Below are 18,552 nucleotides of genomic sequence, written 5' to 3' on the forward strand. Positions count from 1 at the left end.
ACCTTGTTCTTTCTCAAAACTCTTTTACTTAGCCTTTAGAAAATCATTTCTTTATAAAAATCTTTTAATCCCTCGATTTGAGTCCAGACACCCCCGAAGGTGTGTCCGAATCCCTCAAACCAGGGCTCTGATACCAACTTGTAACGACCCAATTCTCACGCCCAAAAATTTCATTTAAAATAAGTGTTTTGCGAAACATTTGTAGTAAAACATCATCCGATCATATCATTTCATAAAAACATATCTCGTGTCTGAAAACCAAATCATAAAAATAATAATAATGTCAGAGTACAATCCCAGAACATCTCATAATGCGGAAAAACCAATGCGTGTGTGTATGATGTGCCGCTACCGCGCCAGCTCCTTCCCCTTCGCTGAAGAGGTACCTGAAACAAAACTGTAAATTGTAAGCACAAAGCTTAGTGAGTTCCCCCCATCGTCCACGTACCATACAATCATATAGCATACATACTGCCAGGCATTTCTGGGGTGCCCGACCTACCCGGTACGGCCATTCTGGGGTGCCGACCTGCCCGTACGGCCATTCTGGGGTGCCGACCTACCCGTGCGGCTATTTTGGGGTGCCGTCCTACCCGTGTCAAGCCATTATGGGGTGCTGACCTACCCATGTCGAGCCATTCTGGGGTGCTGACTACCCGTCGGTCCTACAACCGAACCTCGGGGACTATTTCACCCCCTACTACTACTGTCACATATATCATAGCAATATCTACTGTCAGACATATCTGGGGTGCCGACCTACCCTTCGGTCCTAACAACCGAATCTCGGGGACCATTCCCCCCTCTACTACCTCTATCTCGTATAACATATCATGCTAGCAGCTAAACATATCATAACATACTGTTAGGCATATCTGGGGTGCCTAACCTACCCTTCGGTCCTAACAACCGAATCTTTATCACTATCACATATCATATCACGCTAGCATATAACATATCAGGTAGTAGCAACACAGATGAATATCACAAAGACAAACATCTAACATACGATCCCTACTGGTGGGCCGGCATTGTGGCCGTAGACCCACCGCTACTGGAAGGTAACTCACCTCGTAGTAGCTGTTGATCTGTGCGGGAACTCTCTATCTGATGTTGCTGCTCCGGAAATCCTCCGGCTATAAATCCCACAAAACACACAATCAGAGTCTGATATCTACTCTTTGGGTAAAATGACCATTTTACCCCTGATCAAGTCAAGTAAAAGTCAAAGTCAACTTCCAGTTGACCTGACTCGCCGAGTTGGCTAGCCAACTCGCCGAGTCCCTAACCTTCCATTTTTCCTTATCCACGACTCTACTCGTCGAGTTGGGCCTGTTGGATTAGTGTCTAAGTCCATAACTATAATTGGTATGTACTTGACCTGACTCGGCATGGTCCATTTGGGTTGCATGGCATCGGAACATTTGGACATACCGTTTATGAGGAAAAGACATTTTCTGACATATTAATATATTATAAGTTCTAATATATTAATATGAAATCATGTTATTTAATTAGTATTGATCAAGAATTAATTTGGACTTAATTTAGTGATCAAAAAGAGACTAATTAAATATATGGGGATTGATTGTGTAAATCATTCATTCTTATATATGTGGGCTTATGATCCAAGATTCCTTTATGTTGGGTTTAACCCATGTGGTGATCCATGGATACTCCATGGAGGTTAAAACCCATGGAGCATAAGGAATGGGTAAAGTCATGAGTTACATGGTGTAACCCTAATAGCCACACTATATAAGAACCCCTTTAGTTCAAGAAATTGGCACTAGTGATACATATTTTGAGGGCTAGCCGATTTGAACATGTATGTCTTCTTCTCATGGTTATTCCAAGAGTTCATGATGTTGTGTGAACCATTTGAGGTGTCACACTTGGGGCACTAGGCTCTCAAGCTTCATGGAGTCAAGCAACAACAACAAGGTATGTATTCTATCTATTTTATTATCCTAGTATCAATGTTTTGGTATGCTAGTTAGGATAATACCTTGGATAATCATATTTGCATGTATAATAGAGAAAACATAGATCCAAGGTATTTAGAGTTGCATGTACACTTAGGAGTGTTAGAATGCTCAAAACCCAACAGTGGTATCAGAGCCTAGGCTTGTTTTCAATTATACTTGATGCAAATTGCTGAAAAATGCTGAAAAAGTCGAATTTCGGGCATTCTGGGCACTAGACTCGCCGAGTCCACTGATGAACTCGCCGAGTCCATGAAGAAAATCATCCTACTCGGCGAGTAGGTTGATACACTCGACGAGTAGGAGCCCCAGACAGCATATTTTCGAGTTTTTTGGCTAGAAATGGACTAGAAACATTACCCTAAGATGTTTTTGAACTTATAAACTTGTTTTTGATGTGGTAATGTTCATACTAATCCAATTTCAAAGATAATTGTCAATAGATTCATGTTTTGTATTAGTTTAGTGATTAGGCTAATTACATGAAAAAGTTTGATTTGAATTATCTTGTTCTTATGAGTTGCTTAGATTAATAGAAAAGTTAAATGATTATGTGTTTTCAATCCATTTTAATCTAAGATTTGATTCTAAAATGTGTTTTTGTAACTTGTCCTCAAGTTATATGAAAAGTCACATTTAAGTTTCATAAAACTCATAAAAGTTGGCAATGGTTACAAAAATGAAGAGTCTTGTCCTCAAGTTATGGAGGTTCAAGAGTCACTTCATTAAGCAATAAAATATGTAACCTTAATTAATTCCATAAGTTACAAAATAAAGAAAAATTACATTCTTTTATTAGTTTAAAGTCTTCCATAACTTGTCCTCAAGTTATGGAACTTGAAGAGTTTTTTAATTAAAACTAATTTAAACACATAAGTTATGGAATTAATTAGTTTTGAATAATTTCAAAACTTGCCCTCAAGTTTTGGAATTTGAAAAGTTTTCTCTTATGAATACTTTAATTCCAAGTTAAGCCCTTAGAATTTTAAAAGTTAAAATTCAACCCTTATACTTTATAATATTATAAGTTAATAATATATATATGTATAAGAGAAAGTCAGTCTTACCGTTAGTAGGCCTCATTCACGAAGCCGGTCTATAAGGGGGGTATAAGGTTACTGCCTATAAAATGGCAGTTTAATGGGTGTCCACTCTCACCCACCGCTTCCTTGACTGGTGGAGGGTCGTTAGCCGAACGGGTAGGACAAGGACTATAATTCTCCCTTCATTAAAGTATTAATGATAAATACTAAGTAACTAAACACTTATAAATTCTCAATCTTAGTTACTTAGGAAAATGTGAATAAGGTGCTAACCCATGAAATTACACTTTGCACTTTGCTTAAGTCGGTTAGTGGAGCGCGTGTGGTTTACCGGCACACTAGCTTGATTTAACAAGGTAGGCAAAGGGTAACTTAATGTTTATCATAGTATCGATGGAGCGTGTGTGGTTAACCGGCACATCGATTGAGGGGTAAACACTTAAGGGTACCAAGTATATTTGCATGGTTATTCACACCTTGTTTTGTGATCCTCGGCATCCCAGTCACAAAACCTGAAGGGCACACTCGAGATTGAAACATGCCATTGAACAGTTCAATGAATCTCAAAAGATCTAGGAGTTTCAAATCCAATTAAAACTTAATTATATTTCGTTTTTCATGGTGGAAATTGGTAAATCGTCATTTACCTACCTTCAACTATTTTATAACTTGGATTACGGCATCCCTCTTCCAGTTATAAATAGGTTGTTGGGTCCTAGCCTTAATATTTCATATTGGGTGTTATATTAAGGACTTTAAATCAACTCTCTTGAATATCTCCCAAAAGATGATCTTCCCAAATCTCTTGAAACAAACTTTCCCAAATGAAGATGATGTCCCATGGAAATCATACTTCTTTCACCTCCTCCAATTATTCTCCCTAACCCACAAGTTCCTGAAAAGTTTAAGGTCACTCAAGCCCTATTGGCAAGCAAAGGTCTATGTATGATCACATCTTGGAGATGTAGTCACATATTGACAAGCCGGGAGAGTTGGGTGTCAAAGTCTAGAGGAAGCTGATGATCAATCACTTTCTAAGTCACATAGTGAGTTCCTTTGGGACTCCTTTGAAACAGACTATGACAAGACCCTTAATGATCTTATCTATTTGCTAAGATCAACTTCCTAAAACTTTATGGACATTGACAATGATGACATTGGATATCCAGTAAAGCTCTCTCTTCCCAATGGAAAGGGATCGCCCATAGTCAACTCGGTTGACCAAATGGTAAAGAGAGAGGCTAAGTCTGAGATAGTCCCATTATCAAGGGTCCATTGCCAAAGAAAGGGGCATTAGTTGCGAAGCTGCCAAATTTACCTAAGGATGTTAAAGTCAATAAGTTTGACTCTACTTTAGGTAAAGTCCACTATCTAACTCTACTAAGTTTCTATTCTGAGATTCTTGATACATGATGTGACTGGGTCACATGTTGATGTTTTAAGAATCAAAGAAAAAAGTGAAGAAACTTAAAGAAAGATTATGCTGAATCTGATCGCGTAGATGGATTTCTATCGCATAGTTTGAAGATCGGATTCTTAAGCTACATCTTAGGAGTTATGATATATTGCTTAGGAATAGATAACAACAAGTTTTCATATGGATTGTAAGGATGAGTTTTTCCGCAAAGTTTTAAAATAAAAGGTAAATCTTTTGATTTTATTTATTTTAAAATATCCTTACAATGGCATTTGTGAAAAACTGTGTTGCTTATAAGATTCCATTAAGAGCAAGAGTGGAAATATGAATTTGATTCTTTCATTTGTGGTAGTGTCTAAATTTACCAAATAAGGAAATATTCTCATCACCCAAGTTTCAATTGGACCGAAACTTGGAATCATGCAATTTGTAGAGCATGATGAATGAGAACCTTCAAGCATTGGAAAAATTAAGACTAACTACTTGTTCACATGGATGTGTGAGTCAAGTAACGGACTAAGGGATCGAGTACACATTCTTGTGCACTGATTAAGTCCACCACAAAAGATCGATAAGACTATTCGTCATGATTTACTAAAGTTTAGTAAATATGGTTATACTTACAGGCTTAAGTATAATTCTGAAGCATTGGAAAAAATTTCAGTGTATGGCGGAACGAATGAGAAGAATCAAATTAGGCAGAAGGATAAAAGTTTCTCAAATCTGAAAAGATGGTAGAGTACTTGAGTATCATGTTATATAATCATCTTAATGATTAAGAGACCTTATCACAATTCATCCTCTAAGTGCATTCTGGTAGCTAAGAAGAGGAGTTATGAATTGTTGAAGTGGTTAAATCAAAAAGATGAGTCATATTTCATTCCAAAACAATTCTTAGAGTCATACTCCAAGATTGTAACTTGAGTGACATGTCTTAAAGAAGGTTTAAAAACACTTGTCAAATGTAAGAGTAGAAGGTTTCTACTCTTGTACATTTGAAATTGGTAAGTTGTGATGTTTTTGGATAAAACAAAGACCAACTAAGGCCAATTGTGTGAAGTGTTTGTCTTGATTAGAATCCACACTATCTCTTGAATATTTGACAAGAGAGTCTTATATGTCAAGAGGACAGTGGGAGTCTTAAAAGGTCTTGAAAGTCTCAAGAACTAATCAAGAGTAAAACCTAAAGTTCTTCACTAGCACACGACTTGAGGTTTATAACCTATCGTGTTGACTATTTATGTGTCCATTCCAATTATAGTTGGCTTTGCATATGAGTTCTTAGAGTTCTCAATTGGTTGCACAGCTACTTGGAAGCAATGGCAGGCCCTTGAGCTGCCAAATGGCAAGAATTTAAGATTGCACAAGTTTAATCCATATAAGTTTGGATTTGTCAGTAACCTTGTCTTGTGATTATGGTTTTGACAAAATTCATATGGATAGGAACTCATACACCATAAAATCTAAGTGTCATAAGGTTTCTCTCCGATTCATGAAAATGATGGTGAGGAAACACTTTCACTAAGTAGATTTTAGCTAGATAGCAATTGTGATATTTGCATTCTCAAAGTTGTTAGTGGAGCGTGTGTGGTTAACCAGCACACTAACATGGACTTGTGAGAAGTGGTAAAGGTCTAAACAATCGAGGCTATGATTACGGCATCCCTTTTCATAGTTCTTAAAATTGTTTAGACACACCTGTGAGCTATCTAAGATAAGGTGTATGATATTGATAAAGTTTTATCAAAGCAATCTAGTATCAGAAATCTGAACTTTGGTAAGAAAGTCAATAAAGTATTGATTTCTAGAAGTCCATCTGATTTCTGATTACATGTCAAAGCTAGTGGGAGCATAAGTGCTATGCTAATAATCATCATGTTAGTGGGAGGATGATAATTATGATAAAGGTTGCAAGTTAGCAATGTTAATTATAGAAAACAAAAGTTTCAATTCGTGAGGCTGCAGGGGTTGAAAAAGTTGTTTTGCTATAATTAAGGGAGAGGAAATTATACTTCATTTCAATTCTAAAAGCTTAGATTGAGGTTTTAAGTCGTATTTAGTCAAGGATATATATATGAATTTCATGTTGGAATTACTCAACATAAGGAAATTCTATATATGGGTCCATTATTTGCGTTCTAAAATTCGATTATGATTACGGCATCCCTTTTCATAATCTGAATTATGAGAACTTGGCAAATAGAAATGGAAATGTTATAGCAAAAGACTGGTTTAGTCTTTATGTGAGACATCATGACTCGTGTCCCATATGCTTCAGATATAGGATCGATTACATATGCTATATTTATCCTTTCTAAAAATTTTCCAAATGTCTGGGGCATTAAGAAGGGAAAAGGTCTAGAACTGGATATGACTAAAAGGATTAAGCAATTGTCGAGGACAATCTAAGGTTTACCAAAGATTGGTTGCTCAAGGACAGTTGGAAGTATAGTGTTAATTCTGGAAGGACCATATTGACATAATCTATAAGGAGGCAACTCTTGTTCAGAAGTGATAGTCAAAATGGAATATGGAAATGTTTCAAAGTTAGAAATTATTCAATCTGTGTAAGATTAGGAAACTTAATGCAAGAAGGATGTTTCCAAGGAGTTGATCTCCTTGGAATGCTCTGTAATGTTTGTTGTCAAGTCCTTGTGACTCTGTGCATAATCATTATAGGAGGATCAATGCATATAAGTTTAGAATCTAACAGATTTCAGTAAATGGCATGAATTTGGAATTCTTGCATTTGAAGTAAGGATTTGGGACTGTGAAAGATGATCATTGGAGTTATGTTCAATTGATCTAATTCACAAAGTGAAGATCATAGACAAACATAGTATGCATACTTGGTGTATGGCATGACTAGTGTTTAGAAAACATAGTGTACATGCTTGGAGCATGGGACAACTATTGTTTTAAATTCAAGAATAAAGTTGATAGCTGAAACAGTATACAATGAATTGTTGGATTAGGTGTCTAAGCCCATAACTATAATTGGTATGTACTTGAATTGATAGCAGCACAGTCCTTTTAGGTTGCCCTCAACCTAGCAACTGGACAAGGAAATTATGAAAGGAGAGATATTAATTTATAAGATTAATGAATTAATATAAATGATTTATTAATATGTTAAAAGATTAATATATTAATAAGAAATCATTATGTTTAATTAATTGTTAACCAGAAATTAATCAGAATTGATTTTGGGGTTAAAAGAATTAATTATAAGGTGCAGGGACTAGTTTGCAGTTATCTAATAGTTGAGTGGAAGGCTCTAGAACCCCCTTGGAAGAGGGTGGACGAAATCTTTAGGGGAAACCCTAATAATTTCGTCCATAGGGGCTTGGATAAGGCCCTTGGGTTTGCTTAGGCCCTAAGCAAAGGATAACTAGGGTTTCCCTTAAACCCTAAATCCCTCAGCTATATAAGGAGCCTCCTGGTTCATGTTTTTTGGTCACTCTTTCTTTTGAAGAAACCCTAAGGCCGAGATTTTGCATACTCCCTCTCCCCTCTCTCTTCTACTTTCCTTCTTGCTAGTTCTTGGGTGTGATTCCATTAGAGGCATTACATTTGTGGTGCTAAGCTTCCAAGAAGATCAAGATCAAGATCAAGAGGATTATCAATTGTTTGCTATAACAATTGAAAGGTATGTAACTCCTAAACCCTAGTTTGTTAATTTCGAAATTAGCCTCTCTCCTCTAGGGTTCTTGTTTAGCAATTCAAAGTTGTATGTTCAATAGTTAAAACATAGATCCAAAGTAGGTTGCATGTGAACTTAGGAATTGTTTTCTAGTTTATTTGTTATACCTAAAACCCATCAGTGGTATCAGAGACATTATTGTTTTAAATTGAATTGCTACAATTGTTGAATTGCAAATTAGGGTTTATAGCTATTAAACCCTAAAGGCCAAATTTTCGATTTCTAGGGTTTTGGATCAAAGGGTTTTTTCGAAAACCCTAGCCTCCAAAGAACCTTAATCGAAATTAGGGTTAGGGTTTTGAAAACCCTAGCCTCCTCCCTTGTAAATTTCGAAATATGCTAGAGGATAACTAGGGTTTCTTGTTTTGGATAATTGTTACTTAATTAGATTAATTGGATAATTATCCTTACCCTATTTTTCGAAATTTAGAGGGATAAGGATTAGGATTAAATTAATGGATTAATTTAATTAGATAATCCTTACAAGATTTAATAATTTGATTAATAGTTAATTAAAAGATAAATATTAAATCTAGTTAATTGGTTTATTTAAATTTAAATTTAATAGCTTAAATTTCGAAATTTATAAACCCTTGAAGTTTTAAAATGTTTTAAAACACACCTTATATATATATTATAATTAAAAGTTTAATATTATATATGTATAAGAATATGGTCAGTCAAATCGCTAGTATGCCTCATTCACGAAGCTAATCTATAAGGGGGGTATAAGGAAACTGCCTATAAAATGGTAGTTGAATGGGTGTCCACTCTCACCCACCGCTTCCTTGATTAGTGGAGGGTCGTTAGCAGAACGGATTTGATAGGACAACTACTTCTCATTAAAAGTATAATGATATTAAAGAAAGTACTAGAACATTATTTTCAAAATCCCAACTCTAGTTACTTTAGGAAAAATGTGAAAAGTATGCTAATCCATGAAATTGCACATTATGCTTTATTGGTCGTTAGTGGAGCGTGTGTGGTTAACCAGCACACTAAAAGGCACTAATAAAGAGTAGTAATGGGTATCTCATAATTGTCATTTTGATGGAGCGTGTGTGGTTTACCAGCACATCAATAGTTAATGATAAAGACAATGAGGTTACCAAGCACATTTGCATGGTTATTCACATCTTGTTTGTGATCCTCGGCATCCCAGTCACAAATAGAAGAGCATAATCTGAGATTAAAACATGTCATTGAATAGTTTCAATGTATCTCAAAAGAATTAGGAATTTCACTTCGTTTGTTTCGTCTAATGGTGGAATTGGTGAATCGTCATTCACCTACCTTTATGAAATTTGCACTTGGATCTCGGCATCCCATTTCTAAGTTGTGAATCTTCATAGTTGGATCCTAACCTTGATATTATATCTTTGGGTTATTCTATTAAGGTATCTTGAAATCTAACTAAAACTTTCTTTCTTTTCAGATGTCTACTCCTGGAAACACTTCTGCTTCGTCCTCCTCCAACCAAAACTTCTCTTTGCTCAATATATGCTCCAAAGTCGTTATGGATGGCTCAAACTATAACGATTGGATGCGCAACATCAAGATGGCTCTTCGTTTCGAGAACAAAGAATATGTTCTTGAAAAGGAGCTCAAAGAGCTTGATGAGAATGAAGCTACTCCTGAAGATCTTGCTGCCTACAAGAAACATTACGATGATGCTACCAAAGTGGCATGCATCATGGTGGCAACTATGTCCCCAGAACTGCAGAGGTACTATGAGGACTACTGGCCTTTCGAGATGAACAAGGACCTTATGGAAAAGTACCATAAGCGAGCTCGTCAAGAAAAGTTCGAAGTAGTCAAGTCACTCATGGCTTGCAAGATGAAGGATGGGGAGTCGGTAGTGTCACATGTGCAAAGAATGCAACGCTACATAGAGCGTTTGGTCAAGCTCAATATTCACTTTGATGAGGAATTGGCCATTGACATGGTCTTGAACTCACTTCCTGAATGTTATGGTCAGTTTATTCTAACTTACCATTTGAACAATACTGAGCAGACCTTGGCCCAATTGCACAACTTGTTGCAGACAGCTGAGGCAGGGATGAAGGGTAAAAGTATACCCTCCACACCTACGAGTGCCCCTGTTTTGGCTATTGGACAGGGAAAGGGGAAAAAGAGGAAAGGTCCTCCCAAGCAAAACTGGAAGAGCAAGGCTCAAGCTGGGTCATCTAGTAATGGCCCAAAGGCTAAGCCCAATGGTTCCACTCCCCATGTTTCTGATCCAAAAGAGGCAGTTTGCTTTTACTGCAACCAAAAGGGGCATTGGAAGAGATCTTGCCCACAATATCTGCAAGATATCAAGGATGGCAAAGTGAAGCCATCTTCGGCAGGTATTTACACTATTTCTGCTAATAACTCATTATCTTCTCGTTCATGGGTCCTTGATACAGGATGTGGTTTTCATATCTGTTCTGATTTGCAGGGTCTAAAGGAAAGTGAGGAGATAGAGCGAGGAAGGATAAACCTGATCATGGGAAACAGAAAGTCTTCACCAGTAACCAAGATCGGAGTTTATCAGCTTCTGCTTAGTAATGATGTTAGATTAGATTTAATAAATTGTTGCTATTCGTCTGAGATGACGAGAAACATTATTTCATTTCATGCATTGTTCAGACAAGGTTTTACATATTTTTTTAATGATTTGAATGGTTCAATTTCTGTTTATAAGAATGGTGTTTTTATGTTTGAAGCTTTGCCTTGTAATGGTGTGTATGAAACAGTGACTTGTGTTGATAGCCTAGGAAATAGTGTACTTAATATTGACTTGTCTAATAGTGTAGACAAGGCATGCTTGTGGCATTGTCGTCTTGGACACATTAACAAGAAACGCATAGCCCAACTCCAAAAGGATGGAGTGTTGGAATCATTTGACCTAAAGTCAGATGATATGTGTGAATCTTGTCTTTTGGGAAAGATGACAAAATCACCATTCACAGGGTCTTGTGAAAGAGGTGAAGGTCTGTTGGATCTCATACACACGGATGTGTGTGGGCCCTTCAGATCAACTACAAGAGATGCTAATCGATTCTATGTGACTTTCACTGACGATTATAGCAGATATGGATATATCTACTTGATCAAGCATAAGTCAGAAACTTTTGAAAAGTTCAAAGAGTTTAAGCATGAAGTCGAAAATCAATTGGGCAGAAAGATAAAGATACTTAGATCCGATAGAGGCGGGGAGTATCTTAGTATCGAGTTTAACGACTATCTGAAAGAATGTGGGATAGTCTCACAATTGACTCCTCCTAGGACACCACAGTTAAATGGTGTAGCTGAGAGGCGCAATCGAACCTTGTTAGACATGGTTCGTTCTATGATGAGTCGGGCTTCGCTTCCTATTCACTTCTGGGGGTATGCCTTAGAGACAGCCGCCCACATCCTCAATCTTGTCCCTACAAAGAAGGTTGCCAAAACACCTCACGAAATGTGGACGGGGAAAGTTCCCTCGTTGGCACATATTAAAGTTTGGGGTTGTGAAGCTTTCGTAAGACGAGAGACTCACGACAAGCTAGCAGCTAGAAGTGAGAAATGTGTTTTCATTGGTTACCCAAAGCAGTCTTTTGGATATTTGTTCTACAGGCCTAGTGAGAACGTGGTCTTTGTAGCACGAAGAGGAGTCTTTCTTGAAAGAGAGCTCATATTCAAAGTGGACAGTGGGAGCACTATTGACCTTGAAGAAATTCAAGATTCAGCCAATGAAGGAACCTTAGATGACACTAGCACTCAACCAGAGGAAACAGTTCCTATTGAACCAATTGATAACTCATTACCTCTTAGAAGATCCACTAGGGTGAGTGTGCCACCTGAGTTGTATGGTTTTCATATTACTTCAGATGGTGACACATTCATAAGTGACAGAACACTGGTAAACTTAGATGAACCAGTCACTTATAAGGAAGCAATGGCAGGCCCAGAGGCTTCCAAGTGGAAAGAGGCAATGGACAACGAGATTAAGTCCATGTATGACAACCAAGTTTGGAATTTGGTTGATAGTGCACCAGGTCGCAAGACAGTTGGGTGCAAATGGATCTTCAAGAAGAAGACAGACATGGATGGGAATGTGCATACATTCAAGGCTCGACTGGTTGCAAAAGGTTTTACTCAAACCCCAGGGGTTGACTATGATGAGACTTTTTCGCCAGTGGCTAAGATTAAATCTATTAGAATATTGCTCGCCATAGCTGCCTTTCATGATTATGAAATCTGGCAGATGGATGTCAAAACTGCTTTCCTTAATGGGAAGTTGGCTGAAGATGTTTACATGAGTCAGCCAGAGGGTTTTGTTGATGCAAAGTTTCCCAATAGAGTGTGCAAGCTTGAGAAATCCATTTATGGATTGAAACAAGCATCTCGCAGTTGGAATCTTTGCTTCCATGAGAAAGTCAAAGAGTTTGGTTTCTCTAGAAGTGAAGATGAGTTTTGTGTGTATATCAAGGCTAGTGGGAGTATAGTAACTTTTCTGGTGTTATATGTCGATGACATATTACTCATTGGTAACGACGTTCCAACCTTGAAAGAGGTTAAGTCTTGGCTTGGAAAGTGTTTTGCAATGAAAGACCTTGGAGAAGCTGCCTATATTCTTGGGATTAGAATATTGAGAGATAGAAAAAAGAGACTAATTGGACTTAGTCAGAGCACATACTTGGATAAGGTACTAAAGAGGTTTAGTATGGAAAATTCCAAGAAGGGAGAGCTACCTATCCAGAGCAATACCAAATTGAGTAAGACTCAATGCCCGAGTACAGATGTTGAAATAGATGACATGAGTCGTGTACCTTATGCTTCCGCTGTCGGATCGATCATGTACGCTATGACATGTACTCGCCCTGATGTGGCATTTGCTTTGAGCATGGTCAGTCGCTATCAGGGAAACCCAGGTAGAGCTCATTGGATAGCAGTTAAGAATATACTCAAGTATTTGCGAAGGACAAAGGACTGGGTCCTTGTGCTTGGTGGCAGTGATACTTTGAGAGTAGATGGTTACAGTGATGCCAGCTTTCAGACGGATAGAGATAACTTCTGTTCTCAGTCAGGCTGGGTGTTTTTACTGAATGGAGGAGCAATTACTTGGAAGAGTTCCAAGCAAAATACGGTGGCTGATTCTACTTGTGAATCAGAGTACATAGCAGCAAGTGAAGCGTCGAAAGAAGCAGCTTGGTTGAGGAACTTCATCGGGGATCTCGGAGTTGTTCCAACCATCCAGGAGCCTATGGAACTGTTCTGCGATAATGAAGGAGCGGTTGCCTTGACAAAGGAACCGAGAGATCATGGTAAGACCAGACATATCGACAGAAAGTACCATTTCATCAGACATAGAGTTGAAGAAGGCCATCTTATAGTAAAGAGGGTGTCATCTGAAGATAACCCAGCAGATCCCCTCACAAAGGGTCTGAGTAGGGCTAAGCATATTCAGCATGCTCGGAGCATAGGACTGAAAGATGATATTAGTTTTAGTAGTTAGATTAGGTTTTGAAACTTGTAACAAAGTAAATGTAATTGACCTTTGGTGATTAAATAATAAAGTATTATTTATAAGTTTGGCTACTACCTTTTGTCGATTGTTTATTATTGTGTTTCATTTTTGCATGTTTTACTTCCTGAATAATGAGATTATTCAAACTCCACAGTCGCTCGTACTCTTGGAAGTAAGTGGTGAATTAAGACTGTCATGAATTGGATTGCAGATTGTCTAAGGATAGACATGGCAATAGAATTGCTGCAACGTTCATGAGTACTCAGAAATTGAGATTTGAGTATTGGATAAACCCTCGCTCAGAGTATTACTTCATGGAATTCATCACGAGTAATACTGAGACGATAATATCTTATAATCTTGAAACGAAGATATATGAGTTGTAATTTACAAGTCGGTTGTGCATTGGTGATACGAAAACGCATCAGTAACTTGGTGTTATAAAACGTATTGTCATGCATAATTTGATGAGTAAAAGATACAAGCATATGAGTCAACGTTTATTCGTTCCTTTTGCCCTAACAAGAAAAGCGATATCTGTAGGCCCCTCGATGATTTGGTGTTGACTTATGTGCTGGGCCCAGCCAGGACTAAATTGATGTGTTCGATTAGAAGTCCTACATCATCACAAATCAGGAATCGGGAAACATAGATTCTGGACAAACAGATTGATTACATTCCATGTCTTTTGTCTGGGGATATCAAGCAGAACGAAGGGTTATATGATCACTTATCTTAGGACACGTAACTGACTGGGTCAGAGTTCGGCAGCAGCTTTTTGGAAGCTACAATTTGCTGGTCAAATTTAGAAGGCATACTAGCAATTATAGTTACAGACTTATCCAAGTGGGAGACTGTTGGATTAGGTGTCTAAGCCCATAACTATAATTGGTATGTACTTGAATTGATAGCAGCACAGTCCTTTTGGGTTGCCCTCAACCTAGCAACTGGACAAGGAAATTATGAAAGGAGAGATATTAATTTATAAGATTAATGAATTAATATAAATGATTTATTAATATGTTAAAAGATTAATATATTAATAAGAAATCATTATGTTTAATTAATTGTTAACCAGAAATTAATCAGAATTGATTTTGGGGTTAAAAGAATTAATTATAAGGTGCAGGGACTAGTTTGCAATTATCTAATAGTTGAGTGGAAGGCTCTAGAACCCCCTTGGAAGAGGGTGGACGAAATCTTTAAGGGAAACCCTAATAATTTCGTCCATAGGGGCTTGGATAAGGCCCTTGGGTTTGCTTAGGCCCTAAGCAAAGGATAACTAGGGTTTCCCTTAAACCCTAAATCCCTCAGCTATATAAGGAGCCTCCTGGTTCATGTTTTTTGGTCACTCTTTCTTTTGAAGAAACCCTAAGGCCGAGATTTTGCATACTCCCTCTCCCCTCTCTCTTCTACTTTCCTTCTTGCTAGTTCTTGGGTGTGATTCCATTAGAGGCATTACATTTGTGGTGCTAAGCTTCCAAGAAGATCAAGATCAAGATCAAGAGGATTATCAATTGTTTGCTATAACAATTGAAAGGTATGTAACTCCTAAACCCTAGTTTGTTAATTTCGAAATTAGCCTCTCTCCTCTAGGGTTCTTGTTTAGCAATTCAAAGTTGTATGTTCAATAGTTAAAACATAGATCCAAAGTAGGTTGCATGTGAACTTAGGAATTGTTTTCTAGTTTATTTGTTATACCTAAAACCCATCATGAATAATGTGTAATCATATGGTGATAAATAAAAGGTGTTTTATTTATGTTCATAGGTTTTGATACCATATTAGATTCTATTATTATTGTGTTTCATTTTGCATGTTTTGACTTCCAGAATAACTAGGTCGTTCTTCCTGATTGACTAAGTTATTCAAACTATCCACAGTCGGTCATATGTTGGAAGTAGATATGAATCAAGACTGTCATGGGTTGGCTTGTAGAGCTCTAAGATGTTGGACAAGGGGCTACAACACTCATGAGTGCTCATAAGTTCTGAGTATTGGATTCAACCCGCGCTCATTGGAATCACTTCATGGATTTTATCACGAGTGATCATGAGACGATAATATCTTATATTCTTCAAACCTAGAGATATGAGTTGTTACTATGAGTTGGTTGTACATTGATTGCACGAAAACGCATTCGGTAACTTGGTGTTATAAAACGTGCATTTGTGTATGATTCAACAAGTAGTAGAACAAGCCATATGAGTCGAAGTTTATCCATACCTTTTACCTTCGGGATAAAAGCGATATCTGTGGGCCCCTCGATGATTTGGTGATGACAAATGTAAGTGCTCGGCCGGGCCTGGACTGATTTGATTTGTTCAAATTAGTCAATCGTCATAAATCGGAAATCGGGAAACAACAAATGGACAGAGAGAATGATTATAATCCATGTCTCAGTCCATATGATATCTAGAATGGAGGAATATATGATCCCTTATCTAATGGACAAGTCATTGACAAAGGTCAGAGTTCATCTACAAGGTCAAAGTTCGACAGCGGCTTTTGAGAGCTATGATTGCCAGTTGGTTCCTGAAGTCATACGCAATAATAGTTTTAGACTTATCCAAGTGGGAGACTGTTGGATTAGTGTCTAAGTCCATAACTATAATTGGTATGTACTTGACCCGACTCGGCATGGTCCATTTGGGTTGCATGGCATCGGAACATTTAGACAGACCGTTTATGAGGAAAAGACATTTTCTGACATATTAATATATTATAAGTTCTAATATATTAATATGAAATCATGTTATTTAATTAGTATTGATCAAGAATTAATTTGGACTTAATTTAGTGATCAAAAAGAGACTAATTAAATATATGGGGATTGATTGTGTAAATCATTCATTCTTATATATGTGGGCTTATGATCCAAGATTCCTTTATGTCGGGTTTAACCCATGTGGTGATCCATGGATACTCCATGGAGGTTAAAACCCATGGATCATAAGGAATGGGTAAAGTCATGAGTTACATGGTGTAACCCTAATAGCCACACTATATAAGAACCCATTTAGTTCAAGAAATTGGCACTAGTGATACATATTTTGAGGGCTAGCCGATTTGAACATGTATGTCTTCTTCTCATGGTTATTCCAAGAGTTCATGATGTTGTGTGAACCATTTGAGGTGTCACACTTGGGGCACTAGGCTCTCAAGCTTCATGGAGTCAAGCAACAACAACAATGTATGTATTATATCTATTTTATTATCCTAGTATCAATGTTTTGGTATGCTAGTTAGGATAATACCTTGGATAATCATATTTGCATGTATAATAGAGAAAACATAGATCCAAGGTATTTAGAGTTGCATGTACACTTAGGAGTGTTAGAATGCTCAAAACCCAACAGGGCCGTCAACTCGACAAGCTCTTCTCTCATATGAACGTCACATGAAAACTCATCCGACTCGCCGAGTTGATGAACAACTCGTCGAGTCCACCTTCATCTAATGAACAAGATCTGTCCTCGACTCGCCGAGTTGATGAACAACTCGTCGAGTTCTAAGAAGATTGCCTTGGACTCGCCGAGTCCAAGAACGGACTCGTCGAGTCCAGTCTTGACCAATTCCATACAGTTGATTTAAATGGGATCTAGCACACCAAAACCATAGATCTGGCCTCCTAATGTCCACTTTATACGTAAAGTTCCAAACTTGATGCACATGCATGGGGTTTTTAGCTCAAAAATCCACATAAAGTGTCCTACAATGTGCATGGGGCTCTCATGGCCCTAAAGTTGGCACCTTTATGCCATGAAACCCCTCTTAAGGCCCAGATCTGAAGTCAAAACCCACTCCACACTTCCAATACCAAAACATGACTTAGCAATCCAAAGAAATCCCAAGTTAAAGATGAATAACACATAGATGAGTCAAGACAGGGATTTATACCTTGAAGCTGCTGAAAATGAAGTAAAATCTCTGGATCTACTGTCCCCAACTCAGGTTCCAAGCTCCTTTCTTCCTTCCAAGCTTTACAACCACACAAGAACACCAAAAATGGCCTCAACAATGCACAAACGGCTAGGGTTTCAATGAGAAGTGTTTTGGGAGCATAAGGGACAATATGGCCGTCATATCATTGCTTAAATAGGGTGCAAACCCTCGGATTAGGGTTTTTGGTCCGAACAGCACCTACTCGCCGAGTCCGGGACCCGACTCGCCGAGTTCATCACTTAAGTCCCGCGTCCCTTCTCGCTTCTACTCGGCGAGTTGGTCCTTCAACTCGCCGAGTCCAAGGCCAAAATGCAAAATATTTAAGAATTAATAAAAAGAATACGTACCAAGAACCAGGTGCTACAGGTTTAGTATGGAAAATTACAAGAAAGAAGAGCTACCTATTCAGAGCAATTCCAAATTGAGTAAGACTCAAAGCCCCAGTACGGATGAAGAGATAATTGATATAAGTCGATTCCCTTATGCTTCGATTGTAGGTTCGATCATGTATGCTATGACATGTACTCACCCTGATGTGTCATTTGCTTTAAGCATGGTCAGTCGCTATCAGGGAAATCCCGGCAGAGCTCACTAGACAACAGTAAAGAACATTCTCAAGTATCTACGAAGGACAAAGGATATGATTCTAGTCTTTGGATACAGTAATACGGTGAGAGTGACCGGGTATAGTGACGCAAGCTTTCAGACAGATAGAGACAACTTTCGTTCTGAATCTGGCTCGGTGTTAACATTAAATGGTGGAGCAGTTACTTGGAAAGGTTCCAAGAAAGACACAGTGGCTGATTCTACATGTGAATCAGAGTACATAGCGGCAAGTGAAACATCAAAGGAAGCGGCTTGACTGAAAAACTTAATCGGAGATCTTGGAGTAATTCCAACCATTCAGGAGCCTATGAAACTTTTCTGTGATAATGAAGGTGTGGTTGCTTTGACTAAAGAACAGA

The sequence above is a fragment of the Lactuca virosa genome, chromosome 1 (genome assembly GCF_052849685.1).
Source record: "Lactuca virosa cultivar CGN04683 chromosome 1, Lactuca_virosa_CGN04683_v6, whole genome shotgun sequence".
NCBI classification, from domain to species: Eukaryota; Viridiplantae; Streptophyta; class Magnoliopsida; order Asterales; family Asteraceae; genus Lactuca; species Lactuca virosa.